This window comes from Danio rerio, chromosome 4 (assembly GCF_052040795.2).
Source record: "Danio rerio strain M-AB ecotype USA chromosome 4, GRCz13ab, whole genome shotgun sequence".
In the NCBI taxonomy this organism is placed as follows: domain Eukaryota; kingdom Metazoa; phylum Chordata; class Actinopteri; order Cypriniformes; family Danionidae; genus Danio; species Danio rerio.
In genome coordinates this window covers 80,689,096-80,702,458 of record NC_141024.2, presented here as the reverse complement: position 1 = coordinate 80,702,458, position 13,363 = coordinate 80,689,096, and positions in this window count along the sequence as shown.

Sequence of the window (13,363 nt, the reverse complement as noted above, 5' to 3'; positions counted from 1 at the left end):
CAGTGGATACAAAAAAATCTGACAGTTATATTCAATGGAACAGTTGACAGCACAAATACAGCTGAAGACTCAAATCTTTGAAAGAAGATGGTGACCAGTTCAAAGCCTCATTGGATAGGTCACTTATGTCTCTAAGTTTGTATTTTTGCTTGAAGTTTCTCTATTTACTTTTATTTATTTATTTTTAATTTTTTCCTCAGATCTATATTGTCATTATATATATCTTTATTTGTATGCTCGGGCCCAATCTCAGGACTGTTCTTATTACTGTTAGTATTTATGTTGACTGCTGTCAATAAAAGTTCAAAAAAAAAAAGAAGAAGAAAAATCTGACGTGTCCTGTTGTTGTTTTACGAGCCCGTCTAAAAGTGTGAGCGGTATTCGCTTTCTTTTGGGAGCTCGCGTCCGCGGCTATATTTGATATAACGAACGTGTGTGTGATTATTGAAGTGTCCCCGTCATCTTATCCATTCAGAAAAAAAGGACAAGCGCAAGAGTGAAGCGAGAGTGAAACGCGGAAAAAAAGAGAAGCCCGGCAAAACACAGGAGCAAAATTGTTTTAGCAACCTGAATCATGAACAAACTGCCATGATTAGATTCGCCTTTTGGACTATTATGAACTGGGAATGACAAAATGACTCTAACAAAGCTTACATGTGCTGGTAAGGATTAGAGACCCAGATGAGAAGTTTGCGCTGACTATGGGCTATATTGCATGTGTTTTTGAGCCGTTGATTTGTGTTGATTGTTGATTATAAAATGCATGGTGCTGTGCGTTGCCGAGTGGCGCTTCCGGTGCGCGACCTGCTTTACGTTCTTGTTGCAGCACCGAAGTTATGCACAGAAATTCATATGCTGATTTGATCCAGTGCATACCGGTTCCAAAGGTACTATGGCACCGAGTTTTGGTATCCAACCCTACATAGCGCGCACCTGCCTTGCCCAGGCTTGGGCACTTTTACCTGGGGCAGCGTTTGATGCCTCTGGACCCTGGATACCTGCCTGCACCAGGGTCATAGCGCACACCTGCCTTGCCCCGGCTTGAGCACTCCTACCTGAGGCAGCGTTTGATGCCTCTGGACCCTGGATCCCCACCTGCACCAGGGTCATAGCGCGCACCTGCCTTGCCCTGGCTCGGGCACTCCTACCTGGGGCAGTGTTTGATGCCTCTGGACCCTGGTTCCCCGCCTGCACCAGGGTCATAGCGCACACCAGCCTTGCCAGAGCTTTTTCAACCGCAAAAGCCAAAAATAAACAAAGTCCCTTTTTCTTCGCCGAAACCACGACGGCAGGTCAGAGACAATTGGCTTCGGGCACGCACCTCCAGGTGCAGGACGTCCCGACAGGTAAGCCAGGAAAGGTGGTCTCTCTTCGGTCATGGCTTGGTGGGTTTGGGCCTGGGTTTAATCAACACCCCCCGGTAAGTGCATCCAAGCGTTTGCCAGCGATTGTTCCAAAGACCGAATGTATTTTTACTGGCCCTTAGTTCGAGAGAAAGACCCCCCCCCAAACTGACTTTGTCGTTCTAGAGACCAACCATCCCCCAAATGAGTGTTTGTTCTGTTCCATACAGCAAAAAATACATTTCGCATACCAAATCAAATTTTTAACTTTCTTTCTAAAGTTACTTGTTTACTTCAGTATATCAAGTATATGCTGCTTGTTTGAGTCGCAACATACAAGAGAGATGAGCCAACAAAATAGCCTGAATGCAAATTATTTATTATAGAATATAACTCATAGAACAATTAATAAAAGCAACCAACAAATGTCTAGGGATAATAATGAAGATAAAGAACTTAGGATATAATCACAACAACACTTTACCTACATGATATAAGTAATGCAAAACAATACCTTAAAGTTAAAGAGTCAATGAAATGGCATGATGGTCTTGACATAAGGACTCCTGAGTAGCCACAGCGTCCTTGAGGTAGCTAGCACAACAACTTTTATTTACCCATTGATGAGTAATGCAGGCATCCAATCAGGATTTACCTGGGATTTACTTTGGGATCATCTGTGTATTAATATTGTAACACTTAATACCTGTCGCTCTGCCTAAATCATAAAATATTCGTCAAGTTTGTATGAATTTATTTTTATTTAATCTATCCTACGGACGCGGTCTTTTAGAGTCTGGATGATCATGTCTCAAACCTGACCGGTAACCTGGCCTCTGTTCAAGATCAAAGCAAAAAGTGCATGAATTTATTTTTATTTAATCTATCCTAAACCATGTGTTGAGTGTTTTTTGGTACCTCCAGTTTCATTACATCCAAACCCAGAGTCAACTCGGAAAATGGAAATCAGGACAAACATATGCTATCGGCCATTGAAAGAGTTTCAGATCAGAAAGCCACTCTCGGGGGGGTTCCAACATGGCGACGAGCTAGACAGACGTGCAACTCAACGGTCTTACCACAGACAGCCAGAATTTAAACTTTAAGAAACTTTTAGATATTAAATTGACGAAATAGCCTCCAAGTTCAACCCCGGTAACAAAAAAAAAATTGCTTCGCCATGGCAAATCGAAGAAATACAAGGAAGAATCCAGAGGAAAGTCCTGACGGTGACGAAGCTAACGGTAGCGCCAAGCTAACAAGTGAAGCTACAACGAACGAGGAAAACGATGTGATGAAGGCTCTCACAGACATGAAACACTTTTTCACATCTCAATTTGAAGGCGTTCTGAATGCTATTCAAGGAATTAAAAATGAAATCTTCGAATTTGGCGGCAGATTAGCAGAGGCTGAACATCGAATTAGTGATACCGAGGATAATGTGGATAAGCTACAAAAAACTGTGAAAACTCTGGAAAGCCGAGTTGTAACACTCAGCGCGGACCTGGATGACTTAGAAAACCGTAGTGGCCGTTGCAATCTCCGGCTAGTCAACCTACCTGAAAAAGCAGAAGGGACGGACACGGCAAACTTTCTAGAAAAGTGGCTTACTGATGTGTTTGGAGCATCTACTTTCCCTACTCCAGTGATTATTGAAAGAGCGCACAGAATCGGCAGGCTCCAGGCAAAGCCTCAGCAATACCCGCGAATACTGATCATGAAATTCCTCAACTTTCGTGACCGACAGAGAGTGATACAGGCAGCCAGAGAGATGGGAATTGTGAAATTTCAGGAGCACAAGGTGATGTTTTTCCCGGACTTCTCTGTAGCGGTGAGGAAACAACGAAAGCAATTCGATGATGTGAAGAAACGACTCCAGGTACTGAACATTCCTTACAGATTTATGTATTCTGCCAAACTGAGCTTCATGCGTAAAGGCCAGTGGAGGATCTGTGAGACGCCAGAGGATGTACAGAAGTGTATTGAAGAATTCGGAGAAACATCAGGAGAGTAAAGACAAATTTCAAATAGTTGGCTGAATGTTCAACTGTTTTATTTTTCAAAGCTATTATCATAAATCAAGGTAATTAACCGCGAACACGTAACGTGACAATTATTCACCTACTGTATAATGGCCGGTTAAAAACAAATAGGCCTATATTTAAATGCAAGTCAGTTCAATGATTGTTTGAAGAAAATGTTTGATTGTTCTTGATGTTCTATTTCATTAGGTTGTCTGTGGGTAGGGCAATGTCCAATGACTCTTTTATTGCTAGCCAAGGATGTGTTCCTAGTAATACGACCATCCAGGCCTGTTGAAGAATCTTTGCAATTTGATGGGAAAGAGATAGATATCGACTGGTTCTGATCAAATGGGGTAAACACGGGTTTGTTAAGGTTTTTCTTTTCCCTTTTTTCCCCTGTTTTTTTTTCCTTTTCTTTTTTCTTTTTCTTTAATGGGCAATTTTTTTTCTCTTTTTTTTGTATTTATTTATTTTATTAATTTTTTGCATTATGATTATGGACATATGGACATGTAATATTGAATAATAAAAAAGTATGTCAAGTGAATCTCAGTTAACATTTATATCCTGGAATGTTAGGGGGTTGGGTAAACTTTCAAAGTTAAAACAAGTCATGACTAGACTTAAAACATTTAAAACATCTATTGTATTTCTACAAGAAACCCATCTTTTGTCTAATGAATTACTAAAAGTACGTAGAAGATGGCCAGGTGAAGTAATCTCTGCTTCATATGCATCTAACTCAAGGGGTGTATTAATTCTGATACACAAAGCCATTCCCTTTAAAGTGTCAAAAGTGATTGCAGATAAATTCGGCAGATATTTAATTGTTCAAGGCTTTCTTATAGATAATAATATTACCCTTGTAAATGTGTATGGACCCAACTCTGACAGTCCAGAATTTTTTGAGAACTTGTTCTTAATCTTGGCCTCTCAACCTGGCTATTTAATTATAGGAGGAGATTTTAATGTGACATTAAACCCACATTTAGATCGATACAATAGTAAAGAGATGGCTCACACACAAAGTAGGAAAAAACTTAATAGTTTTATAGAGGAACTTGATTTATGTGATCCATGGAGGAGAAAATATCCAAACAAAACTGAATATTCATGTTGTAGTTCATCATTAAAATCATATTCACGAATAGACTATTTTTTAATCTCCAATAATTTATTCCATCAAATTGTTGACTGCTCCTATGAGTCTATCGTAATTTCAGACCATGGTCCAAAAAAACTTGTATAAAATGTTTCAAAAATTTGTCACGGTTGCAGGTTTGTGCGCTTTTCCGGAGTGTCTGTTTGATCACATTGGTTTGTTTTTGTTCTCCTCGTGTATTTGTTTTGATCACGTGTGATGAAGGCACTCAGCTGGCTTGATGAGCTCGCCAGCTGAGGCTCATATTCGGGTCTATATATGGGCCACGTTTTCTGTGTGTCTTTGTCAGTTCGTTATGTGTGCTTATGGTGTGCTGTTCTGTCTGTGTGCTTAGGATCTGAGGACTAATTTCTGGACCCTGTTTCCCGTCTGATTCCTGCCCGATCTCTCCTAGCACTAGCACCATTCATTACTTGATTTTTGTTTGACTTTGTCAATAAATATTATTTTGTTTAACTCGCACTTGGATCCCTCTGAACATTCATTTATTCGTGACAGAACGAACTGACCTTCACCATGGATCCAGCGAGTGCATCACAGATTTCGAGAGAGTGAGAGTCGCTTGAGGCATGGCAGATTTCCGGATCCTGTTCCTGAGCTTCCGGTCTCGGCGGTGGCGCCGGAGATGAGTAGCGCTGACCGGGAGCCCATGCAGGTGGGCAGATCCCGCCTGTCCGTGCAGGAGAAGCGCCGTCGGAGAACTGAGGGACTCTGCCTTTACTGTGGGGGGGGCGGGGCATCCGGTGGCTTCCTGTCCCGTAAAAGACAACACCCATCAGTAGGTAAGAGGTTACTGATGGGTGAAATCAGTTTGGACAAATCCTCTGCGGCGGCCACATTACTACCTGTCACCATAACATGGGGTTCCGGAAGTCAGAACACCCACGCCCTTGTCGATTCCGGGGCGGAGGGAAATTTCATAGACTCCAGTTTTGCTTTCAGTTTTAAACTTCCGGTTATAGCTCTGGCACAACCCATTGCACAACCCATTGTATGCGCACTCAGCGGACTTTCCCTTCCCACAATCACTCACTCCACTAAACCCATAAAACTGATCACGTCTGGAAATCATGTTGAAAACATTTCTTTTTTTTTAACAGACTGTTCCAACACACCGGTAGTTTTAGGTCATCCTTGGTTGATTCTCCATAAGCCTCATATTAACTGGGGTCTTAATACTATATTTTCGTGGAGTGAGAACTGTCATCAGTCTTGTCTTTTGTCTGCTCGTTCTGCTGTTTCTTGTTCTGTGTTTCAGGAGGAGCGCATGGACCTGTCAAACGTGCCCAGTGAGTACCTCGACCTGAAGAGAGTGTTCAGTAAGTCTCGAGCTGCTTCTCTGCCTCCTCACCGTCCCTATGACTGTGCAATAGATTTATTGCCAGGTACGTCTCCGCCCAAAGGCAAGTTATACTCTCTTTCTATTCCTGAGAGGGAGGCCATGGAGAAATATATTTCTGATTCTCTAGCGGCCAAGATCATACGGCCCTCTTCTTCACCGGCGGGGGCAGGGTTCTTTTTCGTGAAAAAGAAGGATGGGTCTCTTAGACCCTGCATTGACTATCGAGGGCTGAACAGCATCACGGTGAAGAATACGTATCCTTTGCCGCTGATGTCTTCAGCGTTCGAGCGTCTGCAGGGGGCTTTGTTTTTCACGAAATTAGATCTTCGTAACGCATATCATTTGGTTCGCATGAAGCAGGGTCATGAGTGGAAAACTGTGTTTTTGACCCCCAGGGGGCAATTTGAATATTGTGTTCTTCCTTTTGGGCTTTCTAGCGCTCCTGCAATTTTCCAAGCACTCGTAAATGACGTGTTGCGAGACATGATAGATCAGTTTATTTATGTCTACCTGGATGACATTCTGATTTTTTCTCGTTCTCTCCAGGGACATGTGCAGCACGTCAGGCGAGTGCTTCAGCGGCTGCTAGAGAATGGGCTTTTTGTCAAGGCGGAGAAATGCGTGTTCCATGCACAGTCTGTTCCCTTTCTAGGACACATTGTGTCAGTCGAGGGGGTGCGCATGGATCCAGAGAAGGTTCAGGCTGTGGTAAATTGGCCAATTCCGGAGTCTCGTAAGGCCCTGTTGAGATTTCTGGGCTTCGCCAATTTTTACCGGCATTTTATTCGCAATTTCAGCCAGCTCGCCGCCCCTCTGACGTCCTTGACCTCCTCCAAAACTCCCTTCAGGTGGTCGAGCGCAGCGCAGGCTGCATTCTCCAATCTAAAGAGCCGCTTTGTTTCAGCTCCCATTTAAGTGACACCTGATCCCTCCCAGCAGTTTGTGGTGGAGGTTGACGCGTCAGAGGTGGGGGTGGGCGCTATCCTGTCCCAGCGCGCCGCCTCGGATGACAGAATTCATCCGTGCGCATTTTTCTCTCACCGATTATCTCCCGCAGAACGAAACTACGACATTGGTAATAGGGAGTTGTTGGCTGTCAAACTTGCTTTGGAGGAGTGGCGTCATTGGTTGGAGGGTTCGGGGGTTCCCTTTATCGTTTGGACCAATCATAAGAACCTCGAATACATCAGGTCCGCCAAACGACTCATTTCCAGGCAGGCTCGGTGGGCATTATTTTTCGGACGTTTCGACTTTACCATCTCTTATCGGCCGGGTTCCAAAAACATCAAGCCCGACGCGTTATCCCGTCTTTTTGATTCTTCCGAGCGCAATACGTCTCTTGAGCCCATCGTTCCCCAGAGGATTTGTATTTCTGCAGTGACATGGGAGATCGAGACCAGGGTTCTCACAGCCCTGGACGGGGTAACGCCCCCGGTCGGATGCCCACCTAGTCGATTGTTTGTGCCGGAGGGGATTCGGTCTGACGTCATTCGATGGGGACATTCCTCCAAAGTGGCTTGTCATCCAGGGGTGAGTCGTACATTATTCTTAGTTAAACAGCGATTCTGGTGGCCAGCTATGGCACGGGACATACACGAGTTTGTTTTGGCCTGTTCTATTTGTGCTGTTTCTAAGACTTTTAATCGCCCCCCTGCTGGACTCCTTCAGCCGCTGTCAGTGCCTTCGAGACCCTGGTCGCACATTTCGCTAGATTTCTTTACCGGTCTCCCGCCATCTGGTGGCAATACGGCTGTTTTGACCATTGTGGACCGGTTCTTGAAGGCTACTCATTTTATTCCTCTGCCCAAATTACCCTCAGCCAGAGAGACAGCGGATGCTGTCATTAATCACGTCTTTCGCATTCATGGCCTCCCGACGGATGTGGTTTCTGACAGTGGGCCTCAATTTGTCTCTAAATTCTGGAGAGAATTCTGTCATTTATTGGGAGCGACTGTAAGTCTTTCTTCTGGTTTTCATCCTCAGAGTAACGGACAAACCGAAAGAGCCAATCAAGATCTCGAGCGCATGTTACGTTGTTTGGTTTCCCAGAATCCCTCCTCTTGGAGTCAGCAGCTCCCATGGGTGGAGTACGCACACAATTCATTACCAGTATCGGCTACGGGCCTTTCTCCGTTTCAGTGTAGCTTAGGTTACCAGCCACCAGCTTTTCCCAGTCTGGAATCCGAAGTCGCGGTTCCCTCCGCCCACGCCTTTATCCAGGGGTGTCGACGCACTTGGAACAGGGCCAGACAGACCCTCCTCCAAGTGGGTGCGCGCACCAAGGCTAAAGCCGATCGCCACCGGTCGAAGCCTCCCGTTTACGTCGTTGGTCAAAAAGTGTGGCTTTCAACTAAGAATATTCCCTTGCGTTCCGTATGTAATAAACTTGCACCTAAATTTATTGGCCCATTCACTGTCATCAAGATGATTAGTCCGGTGGCAGTCCGCCTTAAACTTCCTCCAGCGTACAGGAGAATACATCCCGTGTTTCACGTTTCTAAATTAAAGCCCTTTTTCATACGGCGATTAACCCGCCCACTCCGGTACCCCCCCCCCTCCCCCGCCGCGTCTCGTACTGGACTCGAGACGGAGGGGGCGAGGATTTCAGTACTTGGTGGACTGGGAAGGTTACGGTGCGGAGGAGAGAACTTGGGTGCCTGCAAAGGACATATTGGATCACTCTCTTATCGATGATTACAATCGCCAGGTAAGTGCTTCTGGGAGCACCAGGAGGTGCTCTTGAGAGAGGGGTAATGTCACGGTTGCAGGTTTGTGCGCTTTTCCGGAGTGTCTGTTTGATCACGTTGGTTTGTTTTTGTTCTCCTCGTGTATTTGTTTTGATCACGTGTGATGACGGCACTCAGCTGGCTTGATGAGCTCGCCAGCTGAGGCTCATATTCGGGTCTATATATGGGCCACGTTTTCTGTATGTCTTTGTCAGTTCGTTATGTGTGCTTATGGTGTGCTGTTCTGTCTGTGTGCTTAGGATCTGAGGACTAATTTCTGGACCCTGTTTCCCGTCTGATTCCTGCCCGATCTCTCCTAGCACTAGCACCCTTCATTACTTGATTTTTGTTTGACTTTGTCAATAAATATTATTTTGTTTAACTCGCACTTGGATCCCTCTGAACATTCATTTATTCGTGACAAAATTATAAAAGGGCCTTGTAGATGGAGATTTCATCCAAGATGGCTTCATGATCCAAAATTTATGGAGTTCATTGGTACTCAAATTGATTTATTTTTTAAAACTAATCTGAAAAAAACATCTGTATCTATAAGATGGGAAGCCTTTAAGGCTTATATAAGGGGCCAAATGATGAGCTACACATGCTCTGTCAATAGAAAAAGGAAAATGGAATTACAAAATTTAGAAGAAAGAATTCAGAAATTAGAAGAAGAAATATATTCAGATTTGTCAAATTCCAACATACTTAAACAGGAACTGCTTATTCTAAGAGCAAAATATAATGAAATATCTGCAACAAAAGCTGAAGCCAGTTTAATCTGTCTTAAACAAACATTTTATGAGTATGGAGAAAAGGCAAGTAGACTTTTGTCTTGGCAGATAAAACAATTACAATCAAGTAAAGCTATACATAATATTTATACAACAGCTGGTAATCTGACTTCAGACCCAGATGAGATTAATGAAACTTTTTTCCAAATTCTTCCAAACGCTATACAGTACAGAATCATCAGAATGCAGCATGGACCAAACTTTATTTTTAGATGATCTTTTGATTCCTTCTATAAGCATTGAAACCAAAAAAAGAACTGGAGGAACCTCTAACTAGTAAAGAAATTTTAAATGGTATTGTGAATATGAAAAGTGGTAAAACAGCTGGACTAGACGGGATACCAATTGATATATATAAAGCCTTTAAAGATAAATTAGCAGTTCCTTTGTTAGAAATGTATGAAGAGTCGATGTTGGAGGGCTGTCTTCCTCCTTCTCTAAGAGCTGCATTAGTAACACTCATTCCTAAACCCCATAAACCCTTAGACAGATGTGAATCATATAGGCCAATTTCGTTAATGAACTTCGATGCCAAGATTTTAGCCCTTCGATTGGAAGCTCATCTACCGTCCCTAATAGGAATGGACCAAAATGGCTTTGTTTGAAACAGACAGGCCTTTCATAACATCAGGCGAGTACTAAATATCGTTCATGAGATGGATGGCTCTAAAGATACAGGTATTTTATCGTTAGATGCAGAAAAAGCATTTGACAGAGTCGAATGGTCCTATTTATTTGACATACTCAGCCGTTTTGGATGTGGACAGAATTTTTGCCAGTGGGTGAAGACCTTGTATCAAAGTCCAACTGCAGAAGTAATTACCAATAACTTAATCTCCAAACCATTTAATCTATATCGTGGCACACGTCAAGGCTGTCCACTTTCTCCTTTATTATTTGTAATGACTTTGGAACCTTTGGCAATAGCAATTAGAACTCACCCATCTATAAAGGGAATTGAAATTGCAGGTGTAGAGCATCGGATATCTCTATACGCAGACGATATTGTTTTATTTTTAACAAAACTTAAAGATTCAATACCAAATCTTAACAAATTGATTAATAAATTTGGAAAATTTTCAGGTTATAAAGTTAACTATTCAAAGTCATCTATCCTTTTTCTTAATGAACAGGAGAGACAAAATCCAGTAATACAACACCCTTATGAAACTTCTGTAGACGGATTTAGATATTTGGGAATCAAAGTTACTCCACAGGTAAAAAATCTTATCTCAGCCAATTATACTCCTCTGATAACTCAGGTAAACGAAAGTTTGAACAGATGGATGTCTCTTCCTCTCACTACTATTGGAAGGGTGAATACCATTAAAATGAATATTCTCCCTAAATTTCTATATTTGTTTCAGTCAATCCCCCTGACCCCTCCTCCTTCCTTTTTCTCAAATATGCATTTATTAAATTTATTTGGAATAATAGACGCTCAAGGCTTCGCTTATCACTCCTGTATCTTCCTTATGAACGAGGCGGGCTGCGACTCCCTAATCTTTTTTGGTATTTTAAGGCAGCTCAGCTAAGATCTGCATGTTATTGGTTTGCTGGCTCACCTAGCATTCCATGGATACAGATTGAAAAAAAATGTACAGGCAATTTGAGTCTTGACACATATTTATACTCTGATTCTTTAAAGAAACTCAAACAAAATACATCTAACCCATTTGTGAGAGCCACTATTTTATCATGGCATGAGTCACAGGTTGAGCTGGGAGAAACCCCGGTACTTTCTAAATTCTCTCCCATTTGGGGTAATGCATTATTCGTACCAGGGAAATCAGACAAGGGTTTTAAGCTGTGGTTCCAGAAAGGCTTGCAAAAGATATCAGATCTTTATGAAGATAATATATTGATGTCCTTTGAAACCTTTAAGGAAAGATATAAAATTCCTCAGTCTCATTTTTTTAAGTATCTTCAGATCCGTAATTTTATAAGATCTAAAAATCATTCATATCAGTGTCCGACCCTAAGTAGTTTAGAAGAAATTGCAGTTAAAGATCCCAGTGCCAAATACAAAATTTCTACACTATATAGCAAATTTGTTAATGCTTCCAAAGAATCTACAAATCATAAAAGACTGGCTTGGATTGAAGACTTTCAAAACTTTTAAAAGATATTACAGAAAATGAATGGGAAGAAAGTTGTCTTCAAGCGCAAACATTATCAATCAATACCCGTTTTAAATTAATCCAATATAATTGGGTAATGAGAACATATATAACACCAGAAATGTTAAATAAATTTAATAGAAATATTCTGGACATTTGTGGAAAATGTTTGACTTACAAGGGCACACTGTTCCATTGTGTTTGGCAATGTGAGCACTTGCAATTCTTTTGGAAAGAAATAATTGGTGTAATCTCTAAAACTATTGGTAAAGAAATCCCTGTTTGCCCTAAAATCTGTATCCTTGGTCTTTTCCCACCTGCCTTATCGCTGAAGTCATATGAACAGAAGTTTATAAATCTGTGTCTATTACATGCGAAGCGCCTGATTGCCATTCACTGGAAAAGTACTCATGCTCCATCTTTGTCACTCTGGATTTAGGAAATGTCTTCCTGTATAGCAATGGAAAGGTTGACTTATTCAATCAAACAAAAAATGCACATATTCTACAAGATTTGGGACTTCTTCCTTTATTTTTTAAATAACAGTGCACTGACTGTTTAGTAATCCCAAACAATGTGACTGTTAAAATACACTGTGTTTGTAATGACTAACTTTAATATACTTTCACTGGAATGTATATGTTGAAATGTCAATTTTTTAATGGTATTTATTTTTTATATATTTTTAATTTTTAACAAAATTGCCCTTTTTATTTTTATCTTTAAGTTTATTTTAGTTAATCTTTATTTTTATTTATTTGTTTGTGTATTACTTTCCTCCCATGAGAATGCATTTTTTTATTCTATTCCTTTCTTTTTTTAATTTTTAATTTTTATTTTGAACGTCGGGATGGGGCGGGAGTTCTTTGATTGGTATTTGGTTACAAATACAGTAAGAATGTATCACACCTTTCTGAAACAATAAAAGTGTTAAAAAAAAAAAAAAAAAGAAAGCCACTCTCCCATAATCTGAGGGAAAGGTGCAGTTTGGATTTGAACCTAGCACCTGCTGTTCCCAAGACAGGTGCTCTGGCCAACGTAGTCTTAACACTAAAAGAAAAAACCTCTGGATACGATACTTCCAAACGCAGTTTCATCTAAGACAGTGGGGGGGAAGCAAAATTTACTGTGCTTTCTACTCAGTTACTTTGCACATGCATAAAGAGGCTCTTGTACGACAAATCCAAAAGGCGTGATCTCAACAATAGGTGGCAGTTACTTTTCCCCAAAACCACAGGTTGCCGACGAGTCATTCCTCAAGCCCACTAGGCCCTACACCGTTTTCTAATCTCCCTTATTTAAAACAGCTCAATTAAGTCATCGGCTTTATTGTAGAGTACCCCTAGTATCTGAGCCTGCACTGCGCAATGAAAGAAAGAAGCAAAACGGGATGGACAGATGCCTAAAATGTTAGAAACGCACCACACCTTAAGTCAGTGAAGAAAAAGAGCAAAGCTTGCGAATCAGGTGGGACTCAAACCCACAACCTTTGAATGGCTCAGCTCACAGCCTAGAAGTCCAATGCGCTATCCATTGCGCCACAGAGCCTAAGTGCTCTGCTTCCTCTAGAACTGTCGCACAGAAAGCACTTTTTAGTACTCTCTGGCCCATGAAAGAACAGCCAACTGCAGACAAGGCACTGCTGGAATTCAAAGCCAGGATCTCCTGTTTACTAGACAGGCACTTTGACCAACTAAGCCACAGCGGCAAACGACCTTGACACAGGCTAAATGTTTAATTCCAAAAAAAAAAAAAAAAACTAACAACGGCAGCGCTGCATGTGGGAATGTCTGGACTTGAAATATTAAAGTCCAATTGGTTAGGCATTACCACACTATGCTATATAAAGGCA